The sequence below is a fragment of the Neomonachus schauinslandi genome, chromosome 6 (genome assembly GCF_002201575.2).
Source record: "Neomonachus schauinslandi chromosome 6, ASM220157v2, whole genome shotgun sequence".
Lineage (NCBI taxonomy): Eukaryota > Metazoa > Chordata > Mammalia > Carnivora > Phocidae > Neomonachus > Neomonachus schauinslandi.
In genome coordinates, this window is record NC_058408.1 from 101,048,242 (window position 1) to 101,072,682 (window position 24,441).

General features: G+C 38.3%; 1 protein-coding gene across 7 annotated transcripts in view; it reads right to left on the reverse strand.

Annotated features, from left to right (window-relative positions):
- MICU1 (mitochondrial calcium uptake 1) overlaps nt 1-24,441 on the reverse strand; it is a 238,907-nt gene that overhangs the window by 194,480 nt on the left and 19,986 nt on the right. Inside the window, exon 1 of one of the 7 annotated variants that reach the window (XM_021699545.1) lies at nt 6,888-6,920. The exons of the other annotated variants lie outside the window; for them this stretch is intronic. The gene's annotated coding sequence lies outside the window, so the exon portion shown is untranslated. Of the gene's footprint in view, nt 1-6,887; nt 6,921-24,441 lie in introns of those variants that run through there. 7 annotated transcript variants of the gene reach the window in all.

The window sequence follows — 24,441 nt, forward strand, 5'->3', positions numbered from 1 at the left end:
TCCCTGATGATGAGTGATGTTGACCATCTTTTTCATGTATCCCTGGCCATCTGTATGTCTTCTTTGGATAAATGTCTATTCATGCCTACTGTCCATTTTTAAATTGGATTATTTGGTTTTTGGGTGTTGAGTTGTATCAGTTCTTTATATATTTTGGATGCTAACCCTTTTTTAGATATGTCATTTGAAAATATCTTCTCTCATTCTGTAGGTTGCCTTGTAATTTTATGGACTGTTTCCTTTGCCATACAGAAAAAAATTTTTTTGATGTAGTCCCAATAGTTTATTTTTGCTTTTATTGCCCTTGCTGCAGGAGACGTAGCTAGAAAAATGTTGCTATGGCCATTATCAGAGAAATTACTGCCTGTACTCTCTTTTTTTTTTTTTTTTAAAGATTTTATTTATTTATTCGAGAGAGAGAGAATGAGAGACAGAGAGCACGAGAGGGAAGAGGGCAGAGGGAGAAGCCGACCCCCTGCTGAGCAGGGAGCCCGACGTGGGACTCGATCCCGGGACTCCAGGATCATGACCTGAGCCGAAGGCAGTCGCTTAACCAACTGAGCCACCCAGGCGTCCCTGCCTGTACTCTCTTTAAGGATTTTTATGGTTTCAGGTCTCACATTTAGGTCTTTAGTCTATTTTGAGAATTTTGTGTATGGTAAAACAAAGTTTTCCAGTTTCATTCTTTTGCATATGGCTGTCCAACTATCCCAACACCAGTTGTTGAAGAGACTATCTTTTTCCCATTGTATATTCATTCCTCGTTTGTTGAAGATTAATTGACCATATAATTGTGGTTTTATTTCTGGGTTTTCTGTTCTATTCCATTGATCTATGTGTCTATTTTTTATGCCAGTAGCACACTGTCTTAATTACTACTGCTTTATAACATAACTTGAAATCTGGAATTGTGGTACCTCCAATTTTGTTTTTCTTTTTCAAGATTACTTTGGCTATTCGAGGTCTTTTGTGGTCTGTACAAATTTTAGGATTGTTTGTTCTAGTTCTGTGAAAAATGCTGTTGGTACATTGATAGGGACTGCATTAAATCTGCAGACTGCTTTAGTATAGACATTGCAATGCTTTTTCTTCCAACCCATGAGCATGGAATGTCTTCCCATTTCTTTGAATCATACTCAGTTTCTTTCATCAGTGTTTATAGTTTTCAGAGTACAGGTTTTCCACTTCTTGCGTTAAGTTTATTCCTATGTATTTTATTGTTTTTGGTGCAAATGTAAATAGCATTTTTTCCTTACCATCACTTCTGCTCTGTCATTATTAGTGTATAGGTTTGCAACAGATTTCTGTACACTGATTTTGTATCCTGTGACTTTACTGAATTCCTTTATCAGCTCTAGTTTTGTTTTTTTGTTTTTATTTTTTGTGGAGTCTAAGGTTTTCTCTATATAGTATCATGTCATCTGCAAACAGTGAAAGTTTTACTTCTTCCTTACCAATTTGGTTGCTGTTTATTTCTTTATGTTGTCTAATTGCTGTGGCTAGTATTTCTAGCACTATGTTGAATAAAAGTGGTGGAAGTGGACATCCTTGTCTTATTCCTGACTGTAGGGGAAAAGCTCTGTTTTTCACCTCCGAGTATAAGTCGGCTGTGGGATTTTCATACAGAGAAGTATTCCTTCTAGACCTACTCTGCAGAGGATATTATCATGAATGGATGTTGTACTTTGTCAAATGTTTTTATGCATCTATTGAGATGATCATATGGTTTTTATCCTTTCCCTTCTTGATGTGACGTATCATGTTGATTGTTTTGTGAATATTATTTTTTAAGATTTTATTTACTTGTGAGAGACAGAAAGAGAGAGCGAGCAAGCAAGCACAAGCATGGGGAATGGCAGGTAGAGCAGGCTGAGGGAGAAGCAGGCTCTCAATACTGAGCAAGGAGCCCAATGTGAGACTCGATCACAGAACCCCAGGATCATGACCTGAGCCAAAGGGAGACACTTAACCAACTGAGCCACCCAGGCATCCCTGTTTGGGAATATTAAACCATCCTTGCATCCCAGGAATAAATCCTAAAAATCCTTTTTAAAAAAAGATCTGTCAGGCACCTGGGTGGCTCAGTTGGTTGGGAGAATGCCTTCGGCTCAGGTCATGATCCCTAAGTCCTGGGATCAAGTCCCATATTGGGCTCCTGGCTCAGCGGGGAGCCTGCTTCTCCCTCTGACCCTCTCCCCTCTCATGCTGTTTCCCTCTCTCTCTCTCTCAAATAAATGAATAAATAAAATCAGAAAGAAAAGAAAGAAAGAAAGAAAGAAAGAAAGAAAGAAAGAAAGCAAGCAAGCAAGCTGTCTAGGGGTTCCTGGGTAGCTCAGTTGGTTGAGCGTCCGACTCATGATTTTGGTTCAGGTCATGATCTTGGGGTCCTGGTATTGAGCCCTGTGTCAGGCTCTGCGGTCAGCGGGGAGTCTGCTTGAGATTCTCTCCCTCTCCCTCTGCCCCTTCCCTGCTCACTCTAAATAAATAAATGTTAAAAAAAAAAAAAAGGATCTGAGAAGGACTTAAAAGTATATGTGATTTGGAAAGCCTTCCTTCAAAACTTGCAAATTCTAAAGAACACCTAAGCAACATAATTAGTGGAGTATATCTTACAGATAATATCAAACAATACACTGGTAATACAGAATACACCTTTTTCTCAAGTGCCCCAAGGATCATTAATAAAAACAGATTAATATTAGGTCACATAAAAGTAGAAGTATTACCCCAAAAAACCTTTCTAAAAACAATAAAACTAGAAATTAATAAAAATAACAAAAAGGTCCTACCAGCTAAAAACAGAAATAAAACAACTATTAACAACACTTGGGTAAAAAAAGAAATATAAACTGAAATTAAAAATTTACATTAAGTGGAATGTAAACTGGGGCAGCCACTATGGAAAACTGTATGGAAGTTTCTCAAAAAATGAAAAACACAACTATCGTATGATTCAGCATTCTTTATCCATTCATCCACTGATGGACACACATTATTTCCACCCCTCCGCTATTGTAAATAATGTTGCCAAGAACATGGGGGTACATATATCTTTTCAAATTGGTGTTTCCATTTTCTTCAAATACCCAGAAGTAGAATTGCTGGATCATATGGTAGTTCTATTTTTAATTTTTTGAGAAACCTTCCTCCTGTATCCCATAGTGATTGCATAGTTTACATTTCTACCAACAGTATATGAGCATTCCCCTTCCTCTGCATCTTCACCAGTACTTGTTATTTCTTGTCTATGTTTTTTTTAAGATTTTATTTATTTGAGAGAGAGAGCTCGTGCAAGCAGGGGGGAGGGGTAGGGCAAAAGGGAGAAAAGAGTTGTAAACAGATTCTGCACTGAGTGCACAGCTCAACGTGGGGCTTGATTTTACAACCCTAAGATCACAACCTGAGCCAAAACCAAGAGTAGGACTCTTAACCAACTGTTCGACCCAGGCACCCCTCTTGTCTTTCTGATAATAGCCCCTCTAACAGGTGTGAGGTGATACCTCACTGTGGTTTTGATTTGTAATTCCCTAACGACTAATGATACTGAACATCTTTTTCATGTACCCGTTGGCCATCTGTATGTCTTGTTTGGGAAAATGTCTATTCAGATCCTCTGCCCATTTTTTAATATGGTTGTTTATTGCTATTAAGTTTTATGAGTTCTTCATATATTTTGGATTGTAATCTCTTATTAGATATACAATTTGCAAACATTTTCTCCCCTTCAGTAGGTTGCCTTTTCATTTTGCTGATGGTTTCCTTTGCTGTGCAGAAGCTTTTCAGTTTGTTGTCCCACTTGTTTATTTTTGCTTTTGTTGTCTTTAGACTCAGACCCAAAAAATCATCACCAAGACTGACATCAAGGAGTTTATCACCTATATTTTCTTCTAGGAGTTTTGATTTCAGGTCTTACATTCAACTCTTTATCCATTTTGTGTTAATTTTTGTGTTTGGTATAAGATAGTGGTCCAGTTTCATTCTTTTGTATGTGGCAGTCCAGTTTTTCCAACACTGTTTATTGAAGAGATTATCCTTTCCCCATTGTATATTCTTGGCTCCTTTGTCATAAATGAACTGATCATATATGTGTGGGTTTATTTCTAAGCTCTCTATTCTGTTCCTTGATCTTTGTGTCTATGTGTCTGTTTTTATGCCAATACCAAGCTGTTTTGATTACTCCAGCTTTGTAACATAGTTTGAAATCAGGCAGTGTGATGCCTCCAGCTTTATTCTTCTTTCTCAAGACTGTTTTGGCTATTTGGGGTCTTTTTGATTCCAAACAAATTTCAGGTTTCTAGTTCTGTGAAAAACGCCATTGGAATTTTGCTAAGGTTTACACTGATTCAGTACATTGCTTCGGGTAGTATGGGCATTTTAATAGTAATATTAATTCTTCCAATCCATTAGCATGCAGTATCTTTCCATTGATTTATATCTTCTTCAATTTCTCTCATCAATGACTTAACAATTTTCTGTGTACAGGTCTTTCAACTTTTGGTTAAATGTATTCCTAAGTATTTTATTCTTTTTGATGCAATTATAAATGGGATTATTTTATTTCTCTTTCTGATAGTTCATTATCAGTGTATAGACACACAACAGGTTTTTGTATACTGACTTTATGTCATGCAACTTTACTGAATCCATGTAATAATTCTAATAGTTTTTTGGTGTGGTGTTTAGGGTTTTCTATATATAATATCATGTCATTTGCAAATAGTACAGTTTTACTTCTTCCTTTCCAATCTGGATGCCTTTTATTTCTCTTTCTTGCCCAACTGCTCTGGCTAGTACTTTCAGTACTGTGTCGGAAACAAAAATGGCAAGAGTGGGAATCCTTGTCTTATTCCTCTTCTTAGAGAAAAGATTTCCAGCTTTTCACCATTCCCTATGATGTTAGCTGTGGGCCTGTCATACATGGCTGTATGTTGAGGTACATCCCTCTCATTTTGTTGAAAATATGAGCACTCTTCTTAGAGTTTAAATTCTGTGTCTCTCCATGTGTCAAATCCAAGAAGAGAGAGATTATCTAGAGACATGGATCATGACAGTCATTCCAATTTTATAAGACCATATACACTTAGGATAAAAACAGTATTTAGAGGAATAATGTCAAGATGATTAGCAGAAATACAGGCAGAATCTGGAAAATGACTAATCACTTCTTCCACACTTCTCACCACTATGATCACAAAACCAAAGTCCATGTTCCTGATGTAGGAGGCATGGAATTCTTTGCTACCTTTAACTATACCCATGGAGGATCACACAGGTCTAGTCAAGCTCAAAAAAGATGTCCCAATTTCTGGAAAATATGATCTCTAACACTACCACTGGTCAGCAATCTTCCCAACAGAAGCTTATTATTCTTCCTTTTTTTTTTTTAAGGATACAGAAAGTTAGAAAAAAAGTCAAAAAGAAATTTATAATTTAATCAGTCTCGTATATATTTATACACACACACACACACATACATATATATATATATCAGAACTGCAACACATTTAAAAAATTATTTCTAGGGGCACTTGGGTGGCTCAGTTGGTTAAGCATCTGACTCTTGATTTCAGCTAAGGTCATGATCTCAGGGACCTGGGATTGAACCCTGCACTGGGCTCCCTGCTCAATGGGGACTTTAAATTTTAATTAAAATTAAATACATTGAAAGGATAGACTTTAGCCAAAAAAAAAAAAAAAAACTAGTAGTAAAAAAAAAAAATATGATTGACAAGTGAAGAGAATACACTAGATTCTGGGTGTGTTTTGGTCTGTTTGTTAGAAGAAACTGCATCTCAAAATTGTAGAGAAGAAAAAACATATACAAAAATAAAATTAAATACAATGAAAGGACAGAATATAACTATAAATGAAAATTTTAAAAGATTAAAAAAAGAGTTGATAAAATAATAAATTGGTTGAAAAAGGAAAGAGGAAAAAAATTTAAAGTTGGAAGACTAAAGAATCGTGGGAAAAAAACGCATGAATTCTATATACTATTTTCCCCTAGCACTGGAGTTTTGCAGTTCTCAGTGATCGGTAAACTTGCTATTGGCTGGATGTTCTTGCTGATCATCTGGGGGAGGGGCCTGTTGCGTTGATTCTCAAGTGTCTTTGCCCTAGGTGGAATTGTACCGCCCTTGCCAGGGGGCCAGGCTAAGTAAGCAGCTCAGGATTGCTCTCTGTGGCTTTTGTTCTCTGAAGGCTTTCCAGGACGCTTTAGAGGATGAGAATGAAAATGGTGGCCTCCCAATCTCCAGCCCTGGAGCTGAGAGCTCAGGCCCCACTCCTCAGTGTGACCTCAGAGAAAAGCAGTCAATCACTCCTGTCTCCTTGGTCTCCATCTGCACTCTGCTCACCCAGTCCATGACTAAACTAAGCCTTTCTATCTCAGGCACGCCACCCCATTTTGAGTCTGCAAAACCCTGCAGATTCCTGCATTGTGCACCCGGGCTGCTCCTGCCAGGGCAGGAAGCGAGGTCTTGCTGCAGTTCTGCCGCTCACTGGGCCCCTGCTTGGAAAGCGGTTGCCCAACCGTGTTGTGGTTCAAGGTATATGCCAACCAGGAGCTGAGAGCACACTCCTGGGCTTGCAAATTGCAGCTGGCTTCCCTGCTGTGATGTCTGGGAACTCTGCCACACTAGGCACCCCTGGTCTTCCTGTAACCCCAGGGATCCTGACACCACACTGTCCTACCGTGGATTCCGCCCCACTTCTCCACCTGAGCACCTTTCAGGCAGCAACGTCCCTCACCAGAGCAGACTTCTAAAAGTTCTGATTTTGTGCTCTACTGCTATATCACTTTCTGGTGCCGGCTTAGGGAGGCTCCCTCCCCCCTGCAGTTTATCTTCCCGTGTAGCGCCTCAGATTCAATTCTCCGCACCTCCTACCTTGCAGAAAGTGGTCGCTTTTCTATTTGTAGAGTTGCAGCTCTTATTTTCTTAGATCTCTGGTTGAGTTCACAGGTGTTCAGAATGATTTGATAGCTATCTAGCTGAATTCCTGGAACCAGACAAAACTAAGGTCTTCTGCTCCTCCGCCATCTTGGGACTATCCACCGTTAGTAGACTTTTTAAAGCAGTTTTAGGTTGAGAGAAAACATTGAGCTAAATGTCATTTACTATCTTTTACTCTCTCAATTCCCCTATTTTTAATATCTTGCATTAGTATAATACATTACAATTGATCCAATATTGATACATTATTATTAAATAAGTCATTTATTAATATTAGGATCCATTCTCTGTTGATATTCTATGTTTTTTTAAAATTATTGTGAAAAACATAACACTGAATTCATCATTGTAAACATTTTTAATTGTACAGTAAAGTAGTGCTAAGTATATGCAATTTGTTGCACAACAAATCTCTAACTTTTCATCTGGAAATAATTTTTTAAAAGATTTATTTATTTGAGAGGTAGGAAGAGTGACCAGAGGGAGACAGAGACAAGCAGACTCCATTTTAAATTTAATTTTAAATTTATTTTTGTATATATGTTTTTCTTTCTTTACAATTTTGGGACCTAGTTTTCTAACAGACCAAAATACACACAGGATCCAGTGTATTGCTCTACTCTGTTCATCTGTCTGATTATATTCTCTCTCTCTTTTTTCTTCTCTTCCTCCCCACCCCCGTTTCAGGTCTCTTCTGATTTGTTTATTGTATATTTCTCTGGGGTCATTATCCCCCTTTTACTATTTTGTTCTCTCATTCATCTATTCTTCTCTGGACAGAATGACAAGATGGAAAAACACCTCAAAAAAAGAGAACAAGAGGAAGTACTGACTGCCAGGGACCTATGGACATAAGTAAGATGTCGGAACCAGAGTTCAGAATAATGATTATAAAAATACTAGCCAGTCTTGAAAAAAGCATAGAAGACACTAGAGAATCCCTTTCTGGAGAAATAAAAGAACTAAAATCTAATCAAGTCAAAATAAAAAATGGTACTGATGATGAGATGTAACCAGAAATGGAGGCTCTAACTGCTAGGATAAATAAGGCAGAAGAGAGATTTAGTGATATAGAAGACAAAATGATGAAGAATAAAGCTGAGAAAAAGATAACACAACTACTAAATCACAAGGGGAGAATCTGAGATATAAGTGATACCATAAAATAAAACAGTATTAGAATAATTGGGATCCCAGAAGAGGAAAGGGGGGGGGGGGGGGAGGAAGGTTTACTGGAGCAAATTACTGCGGAGAACTTCCCTAATCTGGGAAAGGAAACAGATACCAAAATCCAGTAGGCACAGAGAATCACCCTCAAAAAATCAATAAAAATAAGCCAACGCCTTGACATATAATAGTGAAACTTGCAAACCTCAGAGACAAAGAGAAAATGCTTAAAGTGGCTGGGGGCAAGAAGTGCATAACCTACCAGGGTAGAAATGTTAGACTGGCAGAAGACCTAACTACACAGACCTGGCAGGCCAGAAAGGATTGGCATGATATATTCAGGGTGCTAAATGAGAAAAATATGCAGCCAAGAATACTTTATCCAGCTAGGGTGTCATTCAAAAATACAAGGAGAGATAAAAAGCTTCCTTTTTATCTAAAACTAAAAGAATTTGTCATCACTAAACCAGCTCTGCAAGAAATATTAAAAGGGATCCTTTAAGTGAAAAGAGAGCCCAAAAGTAACATAGACCGGAAAGGAACAGAGACAATATATAGAAACAGTGACTTTACAAGTAATACAATGGCACTAAATTCCTATCTTTCAATAGTTACTCAGAATGTAAATGGGCTAAATGCCCCAATCAAAAGACACATGGTGTCAGATTGGATAAAAGAAGCAAGACTCATTGATTATGCTGTCTGCAAGAGATTCATTTCAGACCCAATGACTCTTCCAGATTTTAAGTGAGAGGGTGGAAAACAATTTGTCATGCTAATGGACATCAAAAGAAAGCTGGGGTGGCAATCCTTACACCAGACAAATTAGATTTTAAACAAAAAACTGTAGTAAGAGATGAGGAAGGACATTATATCATAATTAAAGAGTCTATCCAACAAGAAGATCTAACAATTGTAAATATTTATGCCCTTAACATGGGCGCAGCCAATGACATAAACCAATTAATAACAAAGTCAAAGAAACACATTGACAATAATACAATAATAGTAGGGGACTTTAACCCCACTCACAGCAACGGACAGATCATCTCAACAGAATCAACAAGGAAACAAGGGCTTTGAATGACACACTGGACCAGATGGACTCCACAGATATAATCACAACATTCCATTCTAAAGCAACAGAATATACATTCTTCTTGAGTGCACATGGAACATTCTCCAGAACAGCTCAAATCCTGGGTCATACATCAGGTCTTAACCAGTACCAAAAGACTGGGATCATTCCGTACCTATTTTTGGACCACAGTGCTTTGAAACTGGAACTCAATCACAAGAGGAAATTTAGAAAGAACTCAAATACATGGATGCTAAAGAACATCCTACTAAAGAATGAATGGGTCAACCAGGAAGTTAAAGAATTTTTAAAAATTCATGGAAACAAATGAAAATGAAAATGAAAATACAACTGTTCGGAGGCACCTGGGTGGCTCAGTCATTGAACGTCTGCCTTCGGCTCAGGTCATGATCCCAGGGTCCTGGGATCGAGTCCCACGTCGGGCTCCCTGTTCCTTGGGAGCCTGATTCTCCCTCTGCCTCTCTCTCTCTATGTCTCTCATGAATAAATAAATAAAATCTTTAAAAAAAGAAAAAAAAATACAACTGTTCAAAACCTTTGGGATGCAGCAAAGGCGGTCCTAAGGAGGAAGTATATAACAATACAAGCCTTTCTCAAGAAATAAGAAAGGTCTCAAATACACAACCTAACCTTACACCTAAAGGAGGTGGAGAAAGAACAGCAAATAAAGCCTAAACCCAGCAGGAGAAGAGAAATAATAAAGATCAGAGCAGAAATCAATGAAATAGAAACCAAAAGAACAATAGAACAGACCAACAAAACTAGGAACTGCTTCTTTTAGAGTAAGACTGATAAAAGAAAAAGAAAAAGGACCCAAATAAATAAAATCATGAATGAAAGAAGAGAGATCACAACCAACACCAAAGAAATACAAACAATTATAAGAACATATTATGAGCAATCATATGCCAACAAATTAGGCAATCTGGAAGAAATGGATGCATTCCTAGAGATGTATAAACTACCAAAACTGAACCAGGATGAAATAGAAAACCTGAACAGACCCATAACCAGCAAGGAAATTGAAGCAGTAATCAAAAAACTCCTGACAAACAAGAGCCCAGGGCCAGATGGCCTCACAGAGGAATTCTACCAAATATTTGAAGAAGAATTAATACCTATTCTTCTGAAGCTGTTTCAGAAAATAGAAATGGAAGGAAAACTTCCAAACTCTTTCTATGAGGCCAGCATCACCTTGATCCCAAAACCAGACAAAGAACCTACCAAAAAGTATAATTACAGACCAATATCCCTGATGAACATGGATGCAAAAATTCTCAGTAAAATACTAGCCAATAGGATCCAGCAGTACATTAAAAGGATTATTCACCACGACCAAGTGGGATTTATTATTGGGCTGCAGGGGTGGATTAATATCCACATCAATCAATGTGATACACCACATTAATAAAAGAAAGAAAAAGAACCATATGATCCTCTCAATAGATGCAGAAAAAGCATTTGACAAAGTACAGCATCCTTTCTTGATTAAAACTCTTCACAGTGTAGGGATGGAGGGAACATAGCTTAATATCATAAAAGCCATCTATGAAAAGCCCACAGTGATTATCATTCTCAATGGAGAAAAACTGAGAGCTTTTCCCCTAAGGTCAGGAACACGGCAGAGATGTCCACTATTACCACTGCTGTTCAACATAGTGCTAGAAGTCCTAGCCTCACCAATCAGACAACAAAAAGAAATTTAAAAATTCTAAATCAGCAAAGAAGAAGTCAAACTCTCACTCTTTGCAGATGACATGACACTCTATATAGAAAACCCAAAAGAGTCCACCCCCAAATTGCTAGAACTCATACAGGAATTCAGTAAACTGACAGGATATAAAATCAATGCTCAGAAATCAGTTGCATTCCTCTACACTAAGAATGAGAGAGAAGAAAGAGAAACTAAGGTGTCAATCCCATTTACACCTGCACCAAAAATCATAAGATACCTAGGAATTAAGCTAACCAAAGAGGCAAAGGATCTGTACTTAAAAAACTATAGAACAAACATGAAAGAAATGGAGGAAGACACAAAGAAATGGAAAAGCATTCCATGCTCATGGATGGGAAGAACAAATATTGATAAATTGTCTATGCTACCTAGAGCAATCTATACATTCAGTGCAATCTCTATCGAAATACCATCAACTTTTTCCACAGAAATGGGACAAATAATCCTAAAATTTGTATGGAACCAGAAAAGACCCCGCATAGCCAGAGGAATGTTGAAAAGAAAACCAAAGCTTGTGGCATCACAATTCCAGACTTCAAGCTCTATTACAAAGCTGTAATCACCAAAACAATATGGTACTGGCACAAAAACAGACACAAAGATCAATGAACAGAATAGAGAACCCATAAATGGACCTTCAACTCTATGGTCAACTAATCTTTGACAAAGCAGGAAAGAATATCCAATGGAAAAAAGACAGTCTCTTCAACAAGGGGCGTTGGGAAAATTTTGGACAGCCACATGCAGAAGAATGAAACTGGACCACTTCCTTACACCATACACAAAAACAGACTCAAAATGGATGGAAGACCTAAATATGAGACAGGAATCCATCAAAATCCTAGAGGAGAAAACAGGCCACAACAACTTCTTGCTAGAACGTCTCCAAAGGCAAGGGAAACAAAGGCAAAAATGAACTACTGGAACTTCATCAAGATAAAAAGCTTTTGTACAGCAAAGGAAACAGTCGACAAAACCAAAAGACAACCAACAGAATGGGAGAAGATATATGCAAATGAAATATCATATAAAGGGCTGGTATCCAAAATCTACAAAGAACAATATTAAACTCAATACCCACAGAACAAATAATCCAGTCAAGAAATGGGCAGAAGACATGAACAGACATTTCTGCAAAGAAGACATCCAAATGGCCAACAGACACATAAAAAGTGCTTAACATCATGCGGCATCAGGGAAATACAAATCAAAACCTCAATGAGATATGACCTCACATCAGTCAGAATGGCTAAAACCAACAAGTCAGGAAACAAAAGATGTTGGTGAGGATGCAGAGAAAGGGGGAACCCTCTGACACTGTTGGTACAGCCAACTCTGGAAAACAGTATGGAGGTTCCTCAAGAAGTTGAAAATAGAGCTACCCTACAATCCAGCAATTGCACTACTGGGTATTTACCCCAAAGATACAAATGTAGTGATCCAAAGGGGCACCTGCATCCCAACATTTATAGCAGCAATGTCCACAATAGCCAAAATATGGAAAGAGCCCAGATGTCCACTGACAGATGAATGGATAAAGAAGATGTGGTGTGTGTGTGTGTGTGAGTGTGTGTGTGTGTATGTATACACACACATATAATGGAATACCAAGCAGTCATTAAAAAAAAAAAAAAAATGAAATCTTGCCATTGCAACTATGTGAGTGGAACTAGAAGGTATTATGCTAAGTGAAATAAGTCAATCAGAGAAAGACAATTATCATATGATCTCACTCATATGTGGAATTTAAAAAAACAGAACAGGATCATAGGGGAAGAGAGGAAAAAATAAAACAAGACGAAATCAGAGAGGGAAATAAGAGACTCTTAATCATAGGAAACAAACTGAGGGTGCTGGAGCAGAGCACAGTGGGGGGATGGGGCAACTGGGTGAGGGGCATTAAGGAGAGCATGCGATGTCATGAGCACTGGGTATTATATAAGACTGATGAATCACTGACCTTCACCTCTGAAACCAATAATACATTATATGTTAATTAACTGAATTCAAATTTTAAAAAGACACTGGAGGGCGCCTGGGTGGCTCAGTTGGTTAAGCGACTGCCTTCAGCTCAGGTCATGATCCTGGAGTCCCGGGATCGAGTCCTGCATCGGGCTCCCTGCTCGGCAGGGAGTCTGCTTCTCCCTCTCCCGCTCCCCCATCTTGTGCTCTTTCTCTCTCTCACTCTCTCTCTCAAATAAATAAATAAAATCTTTAAAAAAAAAAAAAAGACACTGGAAAAAAGTCTACTAATTAAAAAAAATATTTCCTAATATAAAGTATTTTCCATTTACAAACATCATTTACCTGGATTCAATCACAATGATTATACACGTTTCATATTTCTTGAGGAAATACTCAATTACACTTATGACTGCTCACAATATTTCTCCAAACAGGATGAAATAGATAAAAATGTGCACAATCTTTTTTACTTGCACTCTCACCAGCTGTGATCAACTTTATCCCTATGTAGCAATGGTAGGAAGTTAACACAGCATAGTTACTGACCTCTTGCAGTTTTTCTCAACAGGTGTTACACAAGAGAATTAACATATTCATTGGGCAATGACTTAACTTTTCTCATATACATCTAGAATGGGAGTAGTTTTGTACCAATAGGATTAGGACTGAGAAAATAATCACAGAAATAATTTACTTTGTTCTGTAGTTCAGATGAGCAACGCTGGTTGCAAAAGACTATTAGAGATATGAAAAACTATCCAGAACTTACAGCATTAGGAGTAGCTAATACTATTAGTCATCCCATCCTTATTTTGTACAGCGAACAGAGGAACTAACAAAATAAAAACATATATGTTAACACTGGGGTAAGATATGTAAATGAACTACTTAAACTTCATCTTTTTTTTTTTTTTTCAGATTTTTTTAAAGAAAGACAGCACTCATGCATGAGCAGGGGAAGGGGCAGAGGAAGAACGAGAGAGAGAGAATCCCAAGCAGATTCTGTGCATGTGGACCCTGACGTTGGGCTTGATTTCATGACCCTGAGCCAAAATCAAGAGTTGGTCGCTTAACTGACTGAGCCACCCAGGCGCCCCTAAAATACATCTTTTAAAATATCTTCTTAAGAGGTGCCTGCGTGGCTCAGTCAGTTAAGTGTCTGCTTTCGGCTCAGGTCATGATCCCAGGGCCCTGGGATCAAGGCCCACATCAGGCACCCCGCTCAGTGGGGAGTCTGCTTCTCCTTATTCCTTAGTTGCTCCCCCTGCTTGTATTCTCTCTCCCTCTCAAATAAATTTTTTAAAATCTTCTAAAAAAATAAAAATAAGAAATAAAATATCTTAAGTTGCCTCTGCTAAACCCTTTAGATCACTTTTTTTTAAAATTTTTGAGTCTTTTTTTTTTTTAAAGATTTTATTTATTTGAGAGAGAGAGTGAGAGAGAGAGAGAGAGCACAAGAGAGGGGAGCGGGAGAGGGAGGAGCAGACTCCCCGCTGAGCAGGGAGCCCGATGCGGGACTCGATCCCGGGACTCCAGGATCATGACCTGAGCTGAAGGCAGTCGCCCAACCAACTGAGCCACCCAGGCGCCCCCCTTTAGATCACTTTAATCAAATATAACCATAAACCAAGAATAACCATTAATATTTTCCTGATATGTATATTAATTACTATGAGAGAATATACTACAATCTTGATGATAGTTATAAGGAAACGCCAGGATTAGTCTCTGACCAAATTCAAACACAGGAAGCTCCTAAAAATGAAATATTAAAATAATACCACTGTAAAATTTATTTAAATTAGAGTCTAAAAAAAAAAAAAACCACACACATTTCAGTGCATTCTACCAAACCCAAGAAATGCAACCCTATTCCTGCTTTCTTTTCTTATTGATTTTCTTCTTTTTTCTCTTCTTCTACTCATATTCATACCTTAAGCGTACAAGTCTTTCCAAGGAAATTTTAGCCTCACTTACAGTTCCCAACACTAACACATCCTAAAAATTGAGTTTCCTGTTCCATCATCCATGGTCAGGTTTCTAAGTCAGAGCACAAAGGAAACAACATCAAATGCTCAATCTTTATCCTTATACAGAGCTTCTGCCAGGTAAGCCAAAGTAGATGGTAATCTAAATGCCTCTGCTCATCTTTCCCTAGCTTTCAGTGATCATCCTGGCCTTCTGGTAAACAGAAAGTAGTCCTAAATAAAAAAGAGAGAGGGGAGCAATGATATGTAAAACAAAACAAAACAAAAAACAAAGTACACTGGACTTAGATTTGTAAGTCTTTTTTTTTTTTTAATTTTTTAAAAAGATTTTATTTATTTAAGAGAGAGAGAGAGAGCACAAGCAGGGGGAGCTGCAGAGGTACAGGAAGAAGCAGGTTCCCCACTGAGCAGGGAGCCCAACAAGGTAAGGCTCTATCCCACTTCCCTGAGACCATGACCTTAGCTGAAATCAAGAGTCAGATGCTCAACCAACTGAGCCACCCAGGTGCCCCAACTTAAAGTCTTAAATTCAAACCCCAGCTATTCAAATTTAAATACTAGATATTATCTGGTTTCAATTTCCTTACCTATAAAATTAAGGGAATCAGGTTACAAAGTCTCTACGAGTCTATCTAACATTCTGCGATTCTGTGATGTAAACGTTGAAGATTCACAGAAATATCCTATCACCTACCCAAAATTCTCAGAAGCCCCAAATTCACAAAGCCCTTCACTTTTCTCCTCTAACCCAAAGTTTCCTCTTCCTTTATCCAGGTAGGTGCTATTTTGAGAACCCAAAATGTCTCCATACATTGGCAAATGTTCCCAGGCCAGTGCGGGGAGGGAGGGTGGGCAAAATCAGGCCTAGTTGAAAACCAGTGTGCCAGAGGATAGAAAAGAAAAAAAAAAAAAACACAATAGGAATCCTCCCTACATTCTTAGGCTCACAGTTCCTTTAGTCAAAAAGAAGAGTTCCCCTTTCTCAGACTTTAGGTGCCTACTATAGTGCCGGGGACACCACAACCTTATAGATGAGTCTGCATTTCCTAGAACTTTCTATAATCATAAAGTATATACAAAAGGCCCAATTAAGGAATGGGCAGGTGATTTGAACAGACACTTCATCAAAGAAGATATATAAATGGCAAATAAGCACTTGAAAAGATGCTCAACATCATTAGATATTAGAAAAATGATAATGAAAACCCCAATGAGATAATACTATACACCTAGTAGAATGGCTAAAAAAATACTAAAACTAACAATATCTGACAATATCAAAGATGCAGAGCAACTATAACATTCACACATTGCTGGAGGAAATGAAAGATGATACCCTCTTACTAGATACTCCAGAGATGAAAACTAACATTTGCACAAAAACCTGTACATGAAATGTTCGCAGCAGTTTTATTCATAATTACCAAAATTGTCAATACCGTAAATGACTTTCAACAGTTGAATGGATAAACAAACTCCAGTACATCCATATAATGGAAAACTCAGTAATCAATCAGGAATGAATTATTGACATGCTCAACAAGAATCTGAAAGGTATTATGCTGATGATCAAAGAAGCCAGTTTCAAAAGGTTACATACTTTTATGTGACATTCTGGAAAAGTAAAACAGTAGTGATGGAGACCAGATCAGACTGCCAGAGGTTACAGGTAGGTAGAAGATTTTACTACAATGGAACCACACAGAAATTTTGGAGGGGATATCCTATATCCTGACAAATTCTATATTCCGTGTGGGACAGTCACACAAATCTGTACATGTGCTAAAGCTCAAAGAAATGCACAACAAAAATATAAGTCAACTTTAATGTATACTAAAATATGATTTTAAAATTCTACTTAAGATTTCTATATCTATATTAACTGTAGTCTTTTTTCTCATCTCTGTCAAGTTTTGCTTAAATTCAAATTTAAATAATGTAGTAAAGCAATAATTTGTGTGCTAAGTTCTAGGCAGGTTAAAATAGTATAAAAATAATCTGTTTCTGGGGCGCCTGGATAGCACAGTCAGTTAAGCATCGGATTCTTCATTTCGGCTAAGGTCCTGATCTCAGGGCTGTGAGATCAAGCCCTGTGTCAGGCTCCACACCCAGCATAGTCTGCTTAAGTTTCTCTCTTCCTCTCCCTCTGCCCCTTACCCACCAGTGCACACTCGCACGCACGCTCTCTCTCTAAAATAAGTAAATAAATCTTTAAAAAATAGTAATAAACTGTTTCTTTGGCATGCCTATTAAACCATCTAATGATCATTTTGTTTTTTATTTTGAGAAGTAGTTTCTACAAAATGTTTGTTTTTCCCCCTAGTGACTGGTTTAAATTCTCTACTTCTACCTATCTCAGGTGATGAAAATGTACTTAGGAAACACTAAGTAGCTCTAAGAAGGTAAAGAAAGGTAAAAGCCAGAAAGGTTAAAGGATCCCATTTAAGTCAAAAGGCCTTTAAAAAATTATTATTATAAATAATTATAAAAAGGCAGAGGTCACTTAGAAAATTATTTTCAGTCTTATAAATGGGATAATTTTTATATATTTCTTAATCATAAATTTGTTATTTTGACCTTGAATGCTGGTTCTACCTTCCTAAAGCCAAAAAATATAAATGATATCAGCCGTAAAAACTAAATAGTTTACTCTACTAAGAAATAAACTAGGGCGCCTGGGTGGCTCAGTTGGTTAAGCGACTGCCTTCGGCTCAGGTCATGATCCTGGAGTCCTGGGATCGAGTCCCACATCGGGCTCCCTGCTCGGCAGGGAGTCTGCTTCTCCCTCTGACCCTCTCATGCTCTATCTCATTCTCTCTCTCAAATAAATAAATAAAATCTTTAAAAAAAAAAAAGAAAGAAACTAGTACACAGTTCATCACTTTAGACTTTTCCAACAGCAGGCCCAATCCGATCTGAACTAGGTAAAGCCATACTACAATGTAAGCTTCAGAGATTTGAGAACCCAATACATATTCCACTAACATTTCCTCACATACTGGATGTAAGTCTTTTCTGGCCTTCCTTGTAGCATCTGAAGCCTTTCACTAAAAATAAAACCATTACTTTATATATTATGGTCTCGATATATTTAAATGTTAAATATTCTTCTATCAAAAGAAATTATTTCAAACTATTTTTGTAAGTCACACTTTTCTAAACAATATGCTAATCCATAAACTTCTATCTCCACTGTTGGCAGCCAAGTCTATACCACCATCCTATCAAGTTTGGATTTCTGCAATTGTCTCCTAAGCAGACTCCTTGCTTTCATTCTGTACATTAGCGAGAGTGATTTCTTTTTTCTAGAGTAATCTTTTAAAAATGTACATTAGAGGGCCCCTGGGTGGCTCAGCTGGTTAAGCGACTGCCTTCGGCTCAGGTCATGATCCTGGAGTCCCTGGATCGAGTCCCGCATCGGGCTCCCTGCTCGGCAGGGAGTCTGCTTCTCCCTCTGACCCTCCTCCCTCTCATGCTCTCTGTCTCTCATTCTCTCTCTCTCAAATAAATAAATAAAATCTTTAAAAAAAAAAATGTACATTAGAAATGTCCAAATCAGGGGCGCCTGGGTGGCTCAGCTGTTTAAGCACAGGACTCAATTTGGGCTCAGATCATGATCTCAGGGTCCTGGGATCAAGCCCTCCATCAGGCTCCCTGCTGCTTGTCCCTCTCCCTCTGCCCCTCACCCCTGCTCTTACTCTAAGAAATAAAATCTTAAAAAATAAAATAAAAACCATGGTATTCTACTTTCATAGCCTATGGTCTTTGTTGCCTGAAATGTTTTCAACTCCACTTTAATTACTTTATCAACCACACAGTACAATGAGGCTTCCCTATTCTCTTAATTTTTTAATAAAATTTCAAATATTAAAGGTAGTAAAAATCCCTGATTCTGAATTTAACAGCTGACATTTAAGGTGTAATAAGCAAGACACATAATTTTTTTTTCCTTCTGATTTCAATGTGCTTGCCTAGTAATTTCAAGTGACCTCTGCTGTCACCTTAAAAGATATGTGAAAAAGCACTTGTCAGATTTCATTATCCTCTTCAAATACTTTAATCTCTCAATTAAATCCCATATATTCATCTTTCTAGAAATCTGTACTTCTTGCTTTATCTTTTAACAAGACAAGAGCAGCAAACAATATGAGAAATTCATGCATTACAAAAATAAATACCCCACATAAAAAAAATATTTAAGAATCAAAACATTAAAATGCTGGTGTTAACTGACAGATAATGAAAAAAAGAAACTGAACAAGGACACAAAATTTCCTTAAAGCAGATAAGGAAGAAAACTAGGAAATGGGATATATGTGGTTTTTTCTTTAAAAACTCAACTTCTACCACTTAGAAGAAACACAAAATTTAAATCCTAAAATTTATAACGAATTGCCTGACACCTCACCAAAGAAGATATAGATGGCAAATAAGCATACAGAAAGATGCTCCACATCATATGTCCTCAGGGAAATGCAAATTAAAATACTGAGATACAATACCCACCAATTACAGTGACCAAAATGTGGAACACTGACAATACCAAACGCTGGAGAGAATGTGGAGCTATAGGAACTCCCATTCAATAGTGATAGGAATGCATGAAGGTTAATGTTAGAAGGTGGAGGAGGATCAGTAATGTATCCTCTAGACTGAGAAGACACTTCAGTACAGAAAAACAAAGCAAGTCACTACATACTGCTTACACAGAGTTTTATTCAGGGTAACTTACACAGCAGGGAGGCTCAGGGGACAGACAATCCAGGCAGTATGGCAGGTATCCTTTACCACTATTCTCTGCCCCTATCTTCCACCCCTATCTGGACCTTAATTCCTAGCTTTTATGGAGCAAGGGGCACGGTGGTGAGGTCATAGGGTAGTTATCTAAAGTGGCACCATCTGTGTGCCAGAGAGGCTCTCTACTGGTTATCTACGTAGCTCCATCTGTGCACCAGAGGGCCAAGGATGGAGTCAGTGTTGTCGGCACTCCTACAGTACAGTAACTTTGGAAGACAGTCTGGTGGTTTCTCACAAAAGCAAACATACTCTTACCATATGATCCAGCACCGCACTCCTTGGAATTTATTCAAAGAAACTGAAAACTTAATTACATACAAACACCAATACACAGATATTTATGGCAGCTTTCTTCATAACTGCCAAAGCCTGGAAGCAACCAAGATGTCCTTCTGTAGGTGAATGGATTAATAAAATGTGGTACATCTAGACAATGGAATATTATCCAGCACTAAAAAGAAATGAGCTATCAGTTCATCAAACACATGGAGGAACCTTAAAAGCAAGTGACTAAGTGAAAGAAGCCAATATGAAAAGGTTACATGCAGTTGATTCCCACTGTATGAATTCTGGAAGAGGCAAAACTGTGTGGACAATGGAAGGATCACAGGTTGCCAAAGGTTGGGACGGGAGGAAAAATAAATAGGCAATGTGCAGAGGATTTTTAGGAGATGAAAATACTCTGTATGATACCATAAGGATGGACACATGTCATTAGACATTTGTCCAAATCTATAAATTGTACACCACCAAGAGTGAACCGTAATATAAACTATGGACTTTGGTCAATTTTGATGTATCAGTAGGTTTATCAACTGTAATTTATGTATCACTCTTGTGGGGTACGTTGACAATGGAGGAAGCCATGCCCGTGTGAGGGCAGAGGGTATATGGAAAAATCTCTGTACCTTCTCTTCAATTTGCTGTGAATCTAAAATGGTTCTTAAAAAGAAATGTTTTTCTTAAAAAATTCATATGAAATCAAGAGACCCCAAATAGCCAAAAAATTTTGAGAAAGAAAAAGTTGGAAGATTCCCACTTTCTGATTTCAAAACTTAATATAGGGGTATCTGAGTGGCTCAGCTGGTTGAGTAGTTTAGTGCCTGCCTTCCACTCAGGTCATGATCTCAGGGTCCTGGGACAGAGTCCCATGTCGGGCTCCCTGAGTCTGCTTCTCCCTCTGCCCCTCCCCCCCATGCCCCCCCTCACTCATGCTCTCTGTCTGAAATAAATAAAATCTTAAAAAAAAAATACAAAGCAACAGCAAGAAAAACACTGTGGAACTTGTATAAAGACAGATACACAGTCCAATGGAATAAAATAGCCTAGAAATAAACCACATATATGGACAACTGATTTTCTGCAAGGATGCCAAGTCGATTCAACATGGAAAGGACCTCTTTTCAACAAACAGTGCTGGGAAAACTGTATGTCCACATGCAAAAGAATGAAGTTGGACTCTACACCATATACAAAAATTAACTCAAAATTAACCACAGACCTAAACATAACAGCTAAACTAAAAAACTCGAAAAAAAAAACTAAACTAAAAAACTCTTAGAAGAAAACACAGAAGGGGCGCCTGGGTGGCTCAGTTGTTAAGCATCTGCCTTTGGCTCAGGTCATGGTCCCGGGGTCCTGGGATCGAGCCCCACATCGGGCTCCCAGCTCCATGGGAGGCCTGCTTCTCCCTCTCCCACTCACCCTGCTTGTGTTCCCTCTCTCGCTGTGTCTCTCTGTGTCAAATAAATAAATAAAATCTTTAAAAAAAAAAAAAAAGAAGAAAATCAGTATGACATTGGATTTGGCAATAACTTCTTGGATTGAACACCAAAAGCACTGGCAACAAAAGAAAAAATAAACTGACTTCATCAAAATAAAAAAACTTCTGTGCATCAAAGAACAGTATCAAGAGACTGGAAAGATGGCTGACAGAAAGGGAGAAAACATTTGCAAATGATGTATCTGATAAGGGATTAATATCCAGAATATATCAAGAACTCCTATAACTCAACAAAAAAAAGAACAATCCAATTTAAAAATGGACTTGAACAGATGTTTCTCCAATTAGCTATACAAATGGCCAATAAGTGCATGAAAAGATGTTCAACATCATTAGTCATTAGGGAAAGGAAAATCAAAACCACAATGAGATACCACTTCACACCTATTAGGATGACTACTGTCAAAAGTGAAAATGCATTTTTTAAGATTTTTAAGCTAGAACTCAATTAACCTACTGGCAAGACAACAGTACATCACACAATGTTTATCATATGTAGTTCTAAGCTCTTAAATATTAATTTCCATAATAGCTTAAAAGAATTACTTGAACAAAGAGTTCAAGGCCACACAAAAAAAAGGTAACTATCTTTAGTGCCCTGGAACACAAACATATTAGACTTAAATAACACAACTACAGATTATTATTTTACAGAGCTTAAAGTTCAAGAAATATTGCGCAGGATAAAAAAAAAATTTTATCAGTAAAAACATTTTTTTTTTAAGATTTTTTATTTCTTTGACAGACAGAGACACAGTGAGAAAGAGAACACAAGCAGGGGGAGTGGGAGAGGGAAAAGCAGGCTTCCCGCTGAGCAGGGAGCCCGATGCGGGAGCTCGATCCCAGGACCCTGAGATCATGACCTGAGCCGAAGGCAGACTTTTTTTAATGACTGAGCCACCCAGGCGCCCCTCAGTAAAAACATTTTTAAAACCAGTAGGGATATAAAATATTTTTATCAATATGATCAACAACTTAATAGCCAACACTGAATAACTGCATATTATACATTCTTTTCAAATACAAATAAAAGGGGTGCCTGGGTAGCTCAGTTGTTAAGCGTCTGCCTTCGGCTCAGGTCATGATCCCAGGCTCCTGGGATCAAGCCCTGCATCCGGCTCCCTGCTCCATGAGAAGCCTGCTTCTCCCTCTCCCACACCCCCTGCTTGTGTTCCCTCTCGCTGCGTCTCTCTCTGTCAAAGAAATCAATAAAATCTTAAAAAAAAAATACAAATAAAAATTATAGAAATTGACCATATAAAATGGAACGAAATGACAGTTGGGTTTTGCAACCCAACTCTCTTAAAAGTCAAGAGACAGGGTGCCTGGGTGGCTCCGTTGGTTAAGCGTCTGCCTTCGGCTCCGGTCAGGTCATCATCCCAGGGTTCTGGGACTGAGCCCCGTACTGGGCTCCTTGCTCAGCAGGGAGCCTGCTTCTCTCTGCTTGCTGCTCCCCCTGCTTGTGCTCTCTTTCTCTCTCTGACAAATAAATAAAATCTTTTAAAAAAAATGAAGTCAAGAGACAGTGTGAGTGGGAAGCTACAGATGAAAAAGATTAGCCAAATGTTGATTAATGGTGAAGCTGGGCAATGGGTACATGGTGGTTTTGTGTATGTATGACAATACATAATTTTGTATATGTTTAAAATATTTCATAATAAAAAGTATTTAAAACTTAACTATAGATAGAGGTTCTGGCTCAGGTTAAGATGAAGTCAGCACACTCCTTCCTGTCTCCCACTGAATGCAAATAAAAGCCCTGGATGGAATAAGCATCTGAGGACTCTGAAAAGTAATATGTTAGCAGGCAGAATGGAAAATGAAACAGAACTCAAAGTAGCACTGAAATGGCAGTGAATTTCCCAATTTTTTCCTCCAGTCTCCCCATACCAAAATTCAAAGTTTGCCTGGCACCAGATGTGTGCACTGGATGCAGGCAGATCTCCAAGAAGAGCCATTTATTTCTGATTTGATGAGTGGGGAAAGAGCTTCTATGAGGAAGGGAGAGTGGGAGAAATTCCTTGGATGTGTGTGTGTGTGTGTGTGCATGCACGCACCTGCACGTGCACCTTTTCTCATTTTCTCCCACCCCGGAAACAAAGCACACCTATAGTAGTACAGAATAACTAGCAGCTAGGAAGGCATCTAAAATCAGAAAAAAGGGAAAAATTCTCTCTGACCGGAGGAAGTCTTCTCCAAAAGCACTGAAGGATCTCTTCTGCTTATTTTTCTATCCTCTGGTCACTAGATCCAGGAGGCTGATAAGAGTCAAATTATGTGACAGAGTAGGGAAAGGAAAATTTCAGGATTAAGTCAAAAGAAGAGGGGTCCTTTGGAACAAAGAAATGTTGGGAATATCACAGAGAAGTAAAGCTCAATAAAGTGAAACCATAAGGTTCAGTGTGATATCTTGAGCTCATGTCCAAGGTGCACATGTATGGATCCCACCATAAACAGCAAAATAAAGGATATGTGAACTAAAATATGGGGTAGACCACCACCACTGGCTACTGTGTGGTAAACACAGGGAAAAGTCTGGATAGTACTTCAAAGTTATGAAAACTGAACTGACATTGGAACTACAACCCATAAAAGGTGGGTCAGAATTTGCAGCCTAACTCTAACTAACTAAACTCCAACTGCCTGCTAAGGCCAAAAAATAAAAAAAGGCACCCAGCATTCTTCATACAATTTAAATAAGATCTGTAGTGTCAAAACATGATATTCTAGAAGAATTCTCTGCCTGCACACCTGCTCTAAAAAACTACAAAAAGTTCTTCAGATGGGAAAAAACAAATACTGGAAGGAAACCTGGAAATTCAAGAATGAAGGAAGAGCAACAGAAACTGGCTTTTGTCGGGACGCCTGGGTGGCTCAGTTGGTTAAGCGACTGCCTTTGGCTCAGGTCATGATCCTGGAGTCCTGGGATTGAGTCCCGCATCGGGCTCCCTGCT